The sequence below is a fragment of the Peromyscus leucopus genome, chromosome 1 (genome assembly GCF_004664715.2).
Source record: "Peromyscus leucopus breed LL Stock chromosome 1, UCI_PerLeu_2.1, whole genome shotgun sequence".
NCBI classification, from domain to species: Eukaryota; Metazoa; Chordata; class Mammalia; order Rodentia; family Cricetidae; genus Peromyscus; species Peromyscus leucopus.
The window spans coordinates 166331852-166345670 of NC_051063.1; the positions used below are offsets into that span (position 1 = coordinate 166331852).

The window sequence follows — 13819 nt, forward strand, 5'->3', positions numbered from 1 at the left end:
TGTGAGCTCCAGCTCTGAGTCTTCCTTATGGTGACGGAAGAACACTGCCTGAAGTCTCCCGTGCCCGGGTCTAGTCCCTCCCGCTTTCTTCCACTGCAAACAGTTCATCAGGCCTCACACAGTGCGGGAACTGCACTGGGAATGATAAAGCAGCTGAGCCTGGCAGCATTAGGCCATGGGCTTGACTTACTCCCAGACGTGGCTGTGCCTGAGCCAGCAAGAAGGTAGAAGAGGTAAGCCAGACCACAAGGCATGGGGGTGCACAAATTGACTTGGGACTAGAAAGCATCCCCTCGTGGAGGCTTGAAGTGAAAAGGCCCCGGAGAGGCACTGGGATGCCTGTTCTGACGGCAAAGGAAGAGACACAACATGCCCGAGTGAGGTCCCCTCTGTAACATGGACAAGAGACAGTGGGTAAATGGTTGAGGTTGGGCATCAAGATGTGCTAGGGGCCGGGCAGGATCTCAGGCAGTCAGATAATGGAGAGTGCATTCCTGTCCCTCACCAGTACCGGTGGCTTCCAGGCCTCCTTCGACCATCCAGCTCTTCCCTGACATCTGGCTGGGAATTCAGGCTGGGTCTGGGGGGTGGAGTCTGCTGAGAAAGAACAATCCTGTCATCGGTGAAGATATGGAGGGCATCCAGACGCTAACAGGAACTTTCTGGCCTGAACGTCATCCAGACCTGAGTAGGAGTCAAGGTCAATGCACTTCTTGCGGTGGGCTACAGCTTAAGAACTGAAAGCCATTGATGTAAGACCTCCTGAGGTGCTTCTGCACACAAGGCAGCAGGTGGGACAGCTGCCCCAGCGTAACAAAATCCTAAGGAAGAGGGGTCCGATTGCATGATGTCTTTTACTCTTTTGATGCTTTGGGATAAAGGACTCTGTTGTCTCTTGGAAAATAAAGCAGTGGACTAATTAGAGGAGCTGAAATGAGGATGAGGTGGCAGTGATGGGGAGCTGGGTGCTGGATGGGAGCCATGCAGATGTGCACTGTGGTGGATGCCTTCTGCCTTGCTATGTGAGGCTGCTACCCACAAAGTGGATTTGGCCGTCTTGGCTGCCCCCTGAGGGAATCACGCTGGCACAGCTGAATTGGGACTGCTCCTGTACTTTACACTGAAATCCTGCTTTCCTTCTGAGACTCGGGAGGAAGGGCCCCATGAACAAGCACCTTCTCACTTTCTGACTCAGTAGGGTTTCTACTGCTGAGATAAAACATTATGACCAAAAGCAACTTGGGAAGAAGAGGGTTTATTTCAGCTTGTAACTCTCAGATCACACTCCATCACTGAGAGAAGTCAGGACAGGAAGCCAAGGCAGGAACCTAGAGGCAGGCGCTGATGCAGAAGCCTGGCTTGCTCTCCTGGCCTCATCCTACTTTCTTAAAGTACCCAGGTTCACCAGCCCAGGACTGACACCACCAATAATTAATTAAGAAAATATACCAGTGTCTTGCCTGAAGGGCAACTTGGTAGGGTCATTTCTCAGCTGAGGTTCCCTCTTCCTAGTGACTCCATCTGTGTCAAGCTGACAGGAAGCTAGCCAGCACTCTTCCCGTTGCTGGAGAGTCAGAGCACCCATGTGACTTCACATGCTCTGCATGCTCGCATTCTGGCAACCTGTGCTGTGTCCTTCTATAATGAGTTACAAGTGTTGAATGTGACCACAGGCTGAGACCTCTGAGCACTCCTAGGGAATCACTAAACTGGGACGCTCTTGGGGGGCACAGCTGGGAGGACTTTTGTAGTGAGTAGGTGTTGCAGCTTTGACCTGGAAGTACCACCCCCACTGAGGCTTCCGGTAACTGTCATGCATACCTATGGCCTGCCCCTGAGGCAGGGCCGAGACAGGAGCCCTTGAGACCCGAGATCCGGATGTGCCAGCCCTCTTGGTTCCTGGGAATCCTGGATGTTGGATGGTAGACCAAGCAGAGTTCTCCGGAGAACACCGCTGGACTGCACTTCACCTCTCCTGGACCCTGTAACCTATCCCTTTACTTGTTGTAAGTAAAACCCCCAAATAAACCTCCCTTTTGACTATGTGGAGTCGCCTTACTATTTCCGCCAATAGACTTCTCTGGTGTGAAGTTCTGTTCCAGAATACCTAGCAAAGAGCGGATGACTAAGGACCTGGGCTCCCGGGAGAGCCCGCACACTCACCAAGCCCAGGGTGGGGCTTAGCAGAGTGACTTCTGTTGTGGAATATTTGTGTACACTGTGTGATTGGTTTAAGAAAGAGCCGGATGGCCAATGGCTAGGCAGGAGAGAACAGGTGGGACTTCTGAGGAGAAAGGATTCTGGGAAGAAGATTGGCGGGTGGAGGGACACCAGCGAACAAGCCGGATGTATATAATCGGTAAGAGGTAAAAGCCACATAGAAGAAGGTAGATTAAAGAAACAGGTCAATTTGAGTTATAAGAAGAGCTCGTTGGGAACAAGCCTAAATTAAAAGCCAAGCTTCCATAACTAATAAGTCTCCATGTCATTGTTTGCCAGCTCGCGGCCAACAAGAAAGCCCCACCACAGACTTCCCTAGCTTACCAGTGCTCATCAGGCAGTGAATGAACACACAGATCACTGCTCTCCGCCCCACCAGCTCCCGTTCCAGAGGACACGGCCAGTGAGACCACGTGGGAGCCACGGGAGGGTGAGTGCGGGCTGAGCTGTGTGGGCAGAGAGGACGGCAGCCTCGGCCTCCTGACCCTGCTGCCCAGGGAAAGGCTCCAGTCACAAGCAGGAAAGGGAGGGGATGCAAGAAGCCAGCGGGGGCCAGAGCGGGTTCCTGAGGCCCAGCACTGTCCGTGCTCGGGGCTGGAGGAGCCTCTGTCACAAGGTGCTGTCCTGTGCACTGGGCATCCGATGACAGAATCCTGTGGGTGACGGGCAGAAAGCAGGGCAGTGACTAGGATCAAGGTGATGCTTACTGAGCAAGAGAAGGTCCCAGAACAGGTCTCTCTGATCCAGATCTAGTCCAGCTCTTCCCAGTCTTCCAGAGTGAAATCCATGGCTACATCCTTGAGAGTCACAAACTCCTGAAATGAAGCACACTGTCAGTCATTCAGGGGCTGTCATGAGCCCTCAGCAGGCCTGATCAAGGCAAAAATCACCCTGTAGGTAAAGACACAGAGCCTTGGACAAGTGACAGAATTGTCAACTCACACAGGGAGAATGAAACCCAGGTCTGCCAACCCTAAAATTCATCTACTTAATTTAAGATTTTAAGGAGCCAGGAATGGTGGCACTGTCTTCAATCCCAGAACTCAGGAAGCAGAGGCAAGAGAGTTCTATGAGTTCAAGACCAGCCTGGTCTCGAGCAAGTTCCAGGACAGCCAGGGCTATGTAGAAAGACCCTGTCTCAAAAAAAGTAAAAAAATAAAATAAAATAAAAATAAAGTTTTGTTTTGTTTTGAATTTTCATGACAGGGTTTCTTTGTGTAGCCCTGGCTGTCCTAGAAGTAGCTCTATAGACTCTAGGATTAAAGGTATGTGCCACAACTGTTCAGCCAAAAAATAAAGATTATTAAACATTTTGTTGTTGTTGTTTAGAGACAGGGTCTCTCTCACTCTGTGTCTCAGGCTGGACTCACAGCACTGTTCCTGTCTTAACCTCCTAGCTGGAACAACCATACCTGGCTTTGTGTTCCTTATGGAAATTTCCAAATACAGAAACAGGTGGAGATATGAACATTATGGACCCAGCAGTCAGAGTCTCACCTGTGAATACATACATGTTACCATAACTCCTTCTCCTCAGATAGCAGAGTACCAGTGGACAGATGTGGGAAGATGAGGCACCCCAGAGCGTGGAGCAGAAATTGTCTGCTGGATGTGTCAACACCCTGTGCTATGTCTAAGTTCCTGTGACTGTACCTGCTCTTACCCTCGGATATCTATATCCCTTGCCCAGCTGTGTAATCATTTATAATAAAAATTTAAAAAGCATCTTTGAATACGTGGACCACACTTAAATTTTAGATACAGGCTGGGCACAGTGGCACACACCTTTAATTCCAGCACTTCAGGTAGAGGCAGGTGGATCTCTATGACCTCAAGGCCAGCCTGGTCTAGTAAGTTCCAGGTTAGCCAGGGCTACATAGTGAGACCCTGTCTCAAACAAAAACCCAAAATAATAACTACAGATCTGGGGCTGAAGCAATAGCTCAATAATTGAGAACATTTACCGCCCTTCAGAGCAGCCATGCTTGGGTCCCAGCATTCACACAGTAGCTCACGACTGTCACGGTCGGAGCACTTCTGATCTGTGAAGGCACCAGACACATGTGGTACACATACATACATGCAGGCAAAATACCCATGAGAAAATGAAAATAAATCTCTAAAATTTATATAGAGCAGTGTTTTTTAAACATGTGGGTCGTGACCTCTTTGGGGGTCAAATGATCCTTTCACAGGGGTTGCTTAAGACCATCGGAAAACAGATATTTATATTACAATTTATAACAGTATCAAAATAACAACAAAAATAAATGTTATGGTTGGGGGATCACTACAACATGAACTGTATTAAAGGGTCACAGCATTAGGAAGGTTGAGAACCATGGATAGAGGCACTAGATGGTGTTTTTTATAGCTGAAATCACAGAAGGCCTATGCCCTGCATGAGGCACATATGGCTCTAACAAGGCATCTAATCTGACTGTATTCCGTTCTTCCATGCTTTCGAAGTTACTTTTCTATTGCTGTGATAAAACATCATTACCAAGATAACTTACAAAAGAAAACATTCAATTGTGTTAGCAGTTCCAAAGGGTTCCAGTCCATGATGACGGAGTGAATGCCTATGGGCAGCAACAGCTGAGAGCTCACATCTCAAACCTCCAGCAGGAGGCTGAAAGCACATTGGGATGGTGGCAAGTTTTTGAAATCTCAAAGCCTACACCTTCTTCAACAGAGACATACCTCCTAATCCTTTTGAAATAGTTCCACTAACCTGAGAACGTGCATTCAAACATCACCCTGACTAAAGGCTCCACATTCTGGATGTCACACTTGTTTCCTTTTGGTGCCACCTGGTTGTCCCTCTGCCCCAGGCACTTCCTGTAAACTAGGTGTGGTGACATATTGTCTACCCTAATAAACTTGCCTGAAGATCAGAGGACAGAGCCAGCCACTAGATTAGACACAGAGCCAGGTGGCACACACCTTTGATCCCAGCACTTGAGGTCTCATGCCTTTGCCTGGGAAGCACACACGCCTTTAATCCCAGGAAGTGATGTCTGGGCAGAGAATATAAGGAATATAAGGCAGGAGGAAACAGGAACGCACTCTCTTTCGGCTGAGGATTTCGTAGAGGTAAGAACTAGTGGCTGGCTATTCTGTTTCTCTGATCTTTCAGCTTTCACCCTGATATCTGGCTCTGGGTTTTTTATTAAAAGACCATCTAAGATTGGAAGAACAACTAGGAGAATGAAGCAGGAAGTCTGAATTCAAGGCCATCTTGAGCTACATAGTAAGATCCTGTCTTAAGCCCTCTCTCCCCTCAAAAGATTGCTTGGGAGTCACAGAACAAAGGAATGCTGGTTTACTTTGGAGCAATTCACTTCAGACAAAAGGACTTCAGCTTACCTCAGCCATAGCTGCCTGATTCCAGTGACCTCTTTTAAGCCCCTCCTCCTTCCCCTCCATGTTCCCAGCTCACAGAGCTTCAGAAGAACTGAGAGAAAGTCTCCCATCCTTCTATGCCTTCCTGTTCACACTGGATGTGTCTCCAAAATATGACAAGTAGTAGGACAAGTCCCGAAAGGAGTCTGCTGTCGAGACTGCAATGACAATTGTGTTTACTGAAACCACCCCACCGCTAAATTTCCATCGTGCCTCAGAACCTCAGAACAACTTCATAAACATTCCTGACACTTACTAAAGATATGTTTGGGAATCTGGCAAGGAAGTTCTTGAAATCCTTCAGTCCTGCTCCCTGCTCCGTCAGTGGTAGCACAGTGCCTGGTATACAGGGCATGCTTTTAAAATACTTACTAAAAGCTGAGCATAGTAATGCATGCCAACCCTGTTCTAGGGAGGCTGAGGCAGAAGGACTTCCAGTTTAAGATGCCTGCCGCCAGGACCCAGCCCAGACTGTGGACAAGCAGCAGGACACTGGAATTGATCGCACCCTTTTGCCTGGACAAATCAAGATCAGTCTTCCATGTCCCTATTCCACAGGAAAAATACTCTGCCTTATGGTCCTGATGATGGAAGAAGTTTGATGCTGTTCTGACTGGTACCTCCAATGCTATAGAGACCTGGGTAGGGATTGGTCCCTGTAATTTATAGGATTGGAAGCTGCTTGGTGTGCACTCAGATATAGTTTATCCTTCTCAGATCTCTGATAGTACTGATGGCTAGGCTAGCTCTAACTTTGTCAGCATGGCAGCATCAGACAACCAGATCCTTCTGCAAGGCCATAGCCAGCTTGTTAGCTCACTTTTAAGAAAATGTTCTGAGATATAAAAGTTTAAGTCATAAAGGTTAAGATATGAGTCTAAGAAAGGTCTGAGGATAGGAAAACTTCTAAGCTTTGAGGATCTCAGAAAATGATTTAAGATTAAAAAAAGTTTCAGATTGCTCTCCTGTTCTATGATATAATAGTTCAGAGCTTAACATTTAAGAGTCCTGATAAGCTGGTAGAGCAATGACTACTTACTGTTCAGTCACAAGCTCAGCATTTTAGATTTATTTTAGTTGTCATCTAGATATATCTAAATATAAACCTAAAAGTGTTTCTCATCAGGTCAAAAATCTCTGTCCAATTTATACCTGGCTTTCTGGACAGAAGGAAAATATACAAGCTTTTAACCCAAATCTGTAGTTTTTGTTGGGACTCAAAGGTATGAGTTCACTTCTGCTGTTTTACAGATACCCATTACCTGCTTTGTCTATGATATGGATTTCAGCACAGATTGGTAATACTAATGTATCTAAAATTTTTATGTCATTTTGTATTCCTAAGGATGGTATTTTTTCTCTCTCTCCTGGTCTTGGGACTCCTGCTCTTCCCAGTTACTAAGGATATGGGCCTAAGGGTTACAAATAAGTTCATAAAATTTAACTTCTGTTCCTAGTTTAAGTTTGTCTTAACAGATCTCCACTTGGCTGGCAGCCACCTCCAAGTTTCAGTTGCTGACTACACTGCTCTGGACGACTCTGAGCTCCAGACTTGCTAAAAGCTGATGTGGACCAGCCCAGCCAACGTGATTGTTCCCTGTCTCTAGAGTGTCAGACAGCCACATGCTTCTGACAGATGCCCCATTGCCTGGCCTTTGACCAACCTTTCAGCCTTTTGGGGGCCCTGACAATGGCACCCCAATGCCAGCTCAAAGCAGTTCCAGAGGAAAATACGCCATCCCGTGTTCCCTGTTCAGAAGAGACTGAAATGCTGGGTCAAAAGGAAACTCCCTGGCAAAGAGGCAAGATGGCCAACTATAATGCTCATTGACATACTAGGAAAATAGGTTCAGAGTTGTCAATTGATAAATTTATTAATTGAAATGGTTCTGCAATAAGATAAGACACTTGACCTTCTTTATGCAGAACCAAAGAGGTACTATATAAGATTATAATCTGGTTGTACTCAAAGATCAGAACTCCAGGGCCTTAAAGAATGGCAATAGATACATATGTCACTGCCCTAGAAAAATCTGTTAGCTAATGGTTCTTACATCCCAATACCCTTGAATCTCTGGACAGGTAGGACTCATGATTGAGTCCTGTCATTGGTACTTGTGAAGGGGGGAGTGTGAAGGCCTAGACTTGACTTTACAGGCTCAGGATATGCCACAATTACTCGAATGGACACAGAGCAGACATCCTGTCTGCTATTTATACAGGAAGGAAAGCCTAACAGGATCCAGATCCTCCTGCAGACATCCTGTCTGCTGTTTATACAGGAAGGAAAGCTTAACAGGATCCTGTCTGCGGTTTATGGCCCTTGGAGATATCTAGATAATCTTGCTGAGCAGTCCAGATAATCCTGTTCAGTAGGTTGTGGTTCCCCGCCAAAAGTCTAGACCAATAGTTTCAAAAAGTCACCTTGCCCCTTCTACCCAGTCCCTAGTTGCCAATTCCTGGCTTGTGGTTTTTCCCTATAAAAACCCTCTAAACCTGGGCTCGTGACCATTGCCACATCTCCTTCCATCTGCCATGTGGCTGCCCAGGTTGAACCTGAATGAAAGGACCCTTATGTGATTGCATGGGGAGGGGGGAGCTGAGCATAGGAGTGCACGCCAACCCTGTTCTAGGGAGGCTGTTGCAGAAGGACTTCCAGTTTAAGACCAGCCAGGATACATATCAAGACTGTAAAAAAAAAAAAAAAAGTGGGTGGGCAGTGGTGGCACATGCCTTTAATCCCAGCACTTGGGAGGCAGAAGCAGGCAGATCTCTGAGTTCAAGGCCAGCCTGGTCTAGAAATCAAGTTCCAGGACAGCCAGGGCTGTTACACAAAGAAACCCTGTTTAGGAAAAAAAAACCCAAAAAACAAAAAAAGTTGGGTTGAACAGTGGCACACTCCCTTAATCCTAGCACCCACTGGGGTGGCTCAAAACCATCCAGGAGATCAAATACTGTCTTCTGATCTTTTTGGGCATTACACACACACACACACATATGGTGCACAGACATGCATGCAGGCAAAAAACACTTAAAAAAATACTCTTGGGGGCTGGAGAGATGGCTCAGAGGTTAAGAGCACTGGCAGTTCTTCCAAAGGTCCTGAGTTCAATTCCCAGCAACCACATGGTGGCTCACAACCATCTGTAATTTGATCTGGTGCCCTCTTCTGGTGTGTAGGCAGAATATTGTATACATAATAAATAAATAAATAAATCTTTAAAAAAAAATACTCTTAACACACAAATCAATCTCAAAAGATAACCCAAAAACTAAAAAAGTGAAAAACTGTTGGCAGAAACAGTATCTGGCTGGATGGATGGGAACAATGCTGCTGAATGGGTGGGAACAATGCTGCTGAATGGGTGGGAACAATGCTGCTGAATGGGTGGGAACAATGCTGCTGAATGGATGGGAACAATGCTGCTGAATGGGTGGGAACAATGCTGCTGAATGGGCGGGAACAATGCTGCTGAATGGGTGGGAACAATGCTGCTGAATGGATGGGAACAATGCTGCTGAATGGGTGGGAACAATGCTGCTGAATGGGTGGGAACAATGCTGCTGAATGAGTGGGAACAATGCTGCTGAATGGGTGGGAACAATGCTGCTGAATGGGTGGGAACAATGCTGCTGAATGGGTGGGAACAATGCTGCTGAATGGGTGGGAACAATGCTGCTGAATGGGTGGGAACAATGCTGCTGAATGGGCGGGAACAATGCTGCTGAATGGGCGGGAACAATGCTGCTGAATGGGTGGGAACAATGCTGCTGGATTTCTAATTATATTTTGTAGAATGTAAAGTGGGTGAATTAATCCCCCCACTCTATGTGGACAATTGCCATTTCTATAATACCAATATTTTGGCAACTTTTTTTAAAAAAGCAATTAGCCATAGTATCAAAGTCAATATATATTCATAAGTTCTCCACTCACAGATCCAATCAGATGCAGAAGAAAATAGTCTGAAAAAGTTGAACTAGTATAACAATTAGTCACATAGCAGTTACACTGTATCAGGTGTTATAAAGGTGTTATAAAGGATGTTAAGTTAAAGCACACAGGAGAATCTGCCTGGGTGACACACATATATATGACACTGGTTATGCTTAAGAGGTGGAGGCAGAATAACCAGTTTGGGGCCAGCCTGGGCCATACCCTTTTTTAGCAGAAAATGTGAAGTGGACATAATCAAGATACACTGTATACATGTTTGAGACACTCAAAGAATAGATATTCTTTATTTTTATGGGTTGGTTTTTTTGGGGGGGGGTTGTTTTTGTTTTTTTGGTGGTTTTTTGTTTGTTTTTTTTTTGTTTTGTTTTGTTTTGTTTTTTTTGGAGACAGGGTTTCTCTGTGCAGTTTTGGTGCCTGTCCTGGATCTCGCTCTGTACACCAGGCTGGCCTTGATCGCACAGAGATCCGCCTGGCTCTGCCTCCCGAGTGCTGGGGTTAAAGGTGTGGAACACCACTGCCTGGCGATTTTTATGTTTGTTTATGCCTGCATGGAAGTGCCGTGTGCACGCCTGGTGTCTTCAGTGGCCAGAAGAGGGCATCTGATCCCCTAAAACTGGAGCTACTCTTGGGGAATATTATTTTAAGGTCTGTTACTTTTATGTTGCATTTGTTTACTGCTGTGAAGCTGTGTTACTTGCCTGTCTAAAACACCTGATGGTCTAATAAAGAACTGAACAGCCAATAGCAAGGCAGGAGAAAGAATGGGCGGGGCTGGCAGGCAGAGAGAATATATAGAAGGAGAAATCTGGGAGAGGGAGGAGCCAGAGAAGGAGGAGGATGTCAGGGGCTGGCAATCCAGTCATCCAGTTACACAGCCAGACAGAACAGAATTAAGAAATAATGAAAGGCATACAGAAGTAAGAGACCAGGAAAAGCCCAGAGGCAAAAGATAGATGGGGCTAAGTTAAATTAAGCTAGGCCGGGCATTTATAAATAAGAATAAGCCTCCGTGTGATTTATTTGGGAGCTGGGTGGCGGGCCCCCAAAAAGAGCCAAAACAACCAACAACAAGCTACAGATGTCTGTGAGCCACAATATGGATGTTGGAATTAAAACTTGGGTCCTTTGCAAGAGCAGCACCAAGTGCTCTTCACCCCTTTCTGTTTGCTTTAAAGAATATTTTGTATTTTGTTTTAAAGGATATTGGGTTAAGAGCCATTGCTGATCTTCAGGAGGACAGAGGTTCGGCTCGCAGCATGCACATGGAGGCTTACACCTATGTATAACTCCAGTTTCAGGGAATCCGACACCCTCTATGGTCTCCACGGTTCCTTCACACAGGTGGTTCACAGACACTCAGACACACATGCATATACAAAAAACCTTAACAAACAAACAAACAAGTAAAAGATTCCCCTCAGGACTGGTTTCCACCAGAGGAAAACCCGCATAAAGGCCCAGCCTATACAAGGCTGTGAGCCAGCAAGGGTCCAGGTTTCCACCAGGACCTTCCGCTCCCACCGCTGAGGACGAAGCCCGCGAGCGCCAGCGTCTCCGTGGGGGAAGCGTACCCCGGCGTGGCTGGCGACCGAGTGAACATTTGCTTTCCGGGCTCACAGGAAACACAACCCCTCAAGCGCGCGTCTCGGGTGGAAACTCCTCTAGGAATGTCGGGTGCCAGGACCTTCTCAGACCTGACCCACTCAGGCGTCTCCGCGCCAGCCTGCTGGAGCCATCGCCGTCTGGATTGCACCGCCTCTGGGAAGTACAGTGGAAACTGAGTCAGGGGACACCAGGGCTGGACAGTCCACTGCCCTCTTATCACCCTACTTTCACTTTCTGCCTCCCTGACACGGCCATTAAGAGATGACAGCTGGTTGCCATGGAAACTGCGTGGGAGCGGAGCTGAGATTCGGCGCCGACCCAGAAGCAAGGGGTGAGTTTAGATAGTCTAACCTTTGATTGGTAGCTGTCTCGTACTTCATCGCGATTGGCTTCAGATTAGCACGTGCGCAGTAGGAGGAGACGCTCCAGAGCCGGCCGAATCAGAGTGAGCAGTGAGGGACTGGAATAACCCCTCTTCCGGTTCCTCCTAGTTATCGAGGCACGCCCAGCCTTCTGGGAAATGGAGTTCCCAGCGGGACTTGGGAGTCGAGTTAGAGGAAGTTGGCAGCGCTTGCGCGCCACTCTCGGCCCGGCGGAGGATGCGCGCGCAGCACCCCTCCTCCCTCCCCCTCGCCCCTCCCCCCGGAAGTTTCTCCTGGACAACTGAAAAGGTGAGTCCGAGTTCCAGCTCCGGATCAGAGCGAGAGTCCGGGCCACGGGCAAGCCCGGCGCCCACGGCTCTTTCTCAGGTACTGTGGTTGCGGGGCCGCCCAGCCGGGGGGCCTGTGACGTCACCGCCTGTGGGAGCTGGAGGCTGACGAGGCCAGGGTTCGGGGGGTACATTCTGTGCTCCCGTGGGGCGGGGCTGCGGCTGCGTGGGGAGGAGCCTGTGAGGAATGGCAGATGCTCCGCCTCCGCGGTTACGTCATCGCTGGTTTCTATTGGATTGTAGGGACGAAGTCCAGTTTTTGTTACCTAGGCAACTGTTAGTCCGGCACTTGTGGAGGAGTCTAGCCTTTGGTCCCCTGGTGTGCTGCGTTCTAGGAACAGGAGCATGGTCGATGATACCAAGCTGATGTTAATAAGTGGGATAAGTTAAATAAACGGATGGATGCGTAATAAAGGCAGCCTTGAGTATCATAGCCTGAATCACTGGCTGTGCAACCTTAGACAGGGGACCTCAGCACTCTTGAGTCCCCTTAGATTCTTCTATCCGCACTTATTGAGCACTTACTGTATGTAAGGATCTGCGCCACTGACGCTTATGTATTATACACATGAACTGTCAACTCTCTTAGCTCCAAAGTCTAATTGTAGTGATGTCTAAAAGTGGCTAATACCTAGAATCCTAGCATTCAGGAGGACAAGTCAAGAGGATTTTGGAGACTAGTCAGTTCCAGGACAGCCCAGCATGGAATACAGAATGACACCCGGTCTCAGTAAATAAAGCTGGATGTGGTGGTATGTGCTGGAAAGCTCAGCACTTGGGAGGTGAAGACAGGAGGATCAGGAATTCAAGGTCAGTCTGGGCTACATGAGACCCTATCTAAAACAATGTTTTTATAAACCTTGCCTGAAAGCTGGAGAGTTGGCTCGATGTCTGAGAGCTTACTGCTCTTCCAGAGGACCCAAGTGGGTTCCCAGTTCACAACTGCCAGTAACCCCAGTTCCAGGGGATCAATGCATGTGACCTTCACGGGCACTTGAATTCACATGTACATACCCACATGGAAACACACACATGAAATTTAAAATCACAAAAATAAAAATTCTTGGGGCTGGAGAGATGGCCCAGTCCATTTCTTCATGACTTTATAAATGGGTACCAGGTTGTGCTGGTAATGGTGCACACATGAGATCCCAGCCCTTGGGAAGTGAAAACAGGAACACAAGGCTAACCTGGGCTACACGAGACCCTGTCTCAAAACTACAATAGGATGAGTGAAAGGTTGGGGATTTAGCTCAGTGGTAGAGCACTTGCCTAGCAAGCACAAGGCCCTGGGTTTGGTCCTCAGCTGGGGCGGGGGGTGGGGGGGGGTGGGGGTGGGGGGCACGGGTTGGTGGTGGTGGAATGAGTGAATGGGCATTCAGGTAGCACTTGCTGGCTGTTTGACCAGTGCCCAGTACAGTTAACCAGTACTTACAGGATCTTCCCTCTTTGTTCATTTCCAGGTTGTTGTCAAGATGGAGTTTCCAACTCAGTAATCCACGGATTAGACCCTGAGTCCACAAAGGTACTGTTGTCTCTGCAGCCCATTTCTCACCAAGAGCCCACCTGTGTGTCTCCTCTCTGTGGCTGCAGGTGGAACTCCCCACCCTGTGAGCCAGGGTGTGGCAAGGCTCCCCTAGGCAGGCACTCGCTCCTTCCAGAAGGCCATCTTTTTCCCAGTGACTGCTGAGGAACGTAGGCTTACCATTGGAATTACCAAAGAACACGACAAAACTAGGTGTGGTGGTGTCACCTGTTATTCCAGCAATCACGAGATGGATTGAGGTTAGCCTGGACCATACAGCAAGACCCTGTGTATGATTAGTATTATCAACTGAACTGATAGAATCACCTTGGAGACAAACCTCTGAGCATGTGTGGGAGGGATTATGTAGATTGTGTTCATTCAGGTGGGAAAATCT

At 47.7% G+C, this 13819-nt stretch overlaps 1 protein-coding gene and 2 long non-coding RNA genes across 8 annotated transcripts in view; 2 read left to right on the top strand and 1 right to left on the bottom strand.

Annotated features, from left to right (window-relative positions):
- The first annotated feature begins 1967 nt into the window (after positions 1-1967).
- LOC114684338 lies at positions 1968-3954 on the top strand. The gene is made up of 3 exons (XR_003733288.2): positions 1968-2006; positions 2500-2650; positions 3758-3954. It is a non-coding gene; the product is annotated as an uncharacterized LOC114684338 (long non-coding RNA).
- On the bottom strand, positions 2474-11691 carry LOC119086885. Of its 2 annotated transcripts, XR_005090272.1 has the most exons (3): positions 11540-11691; positions 11155-11341; positions 2474-3035 (listed from the first exon to the last, which is right to left on the bottom strand). It is a non-coding gene; the product is annotated as an uncharacterized LOC119086885 (long non-coding RNA). The 2 variants fall into 2 exon arrangements; XR_005090271.1 differs by lacking the exon at positions 11540-11691 and having other exon boundaries at positions 11155-11533.
- An 86-nt stretch (positions 11692-11777) lies between these two features.
- Vrk3 (VRK serine/threonine kinase 3) overlaps positions 11778-13819 on the top strand; it is a 31395-nt gene continuing 29353 nt past the window's right edge. For 4 of the 5 annotated variants that reach the window (XM_037200462.1, XM_028858867.2, XM_028858869.2 and 1 more), the window contains exons 1-2: positions 11778-11859; positions 13361-13422. The gene's annotated coding sequence lies outside the window, so the exon portion shown is untranslated. Of the gene's footprint in view, positions 11938-13360; positions 13423-13819 lie in introns of all 5 variants that reach the window. The other variant, XM_028858868.2, reaches the window with a different exon arrangement.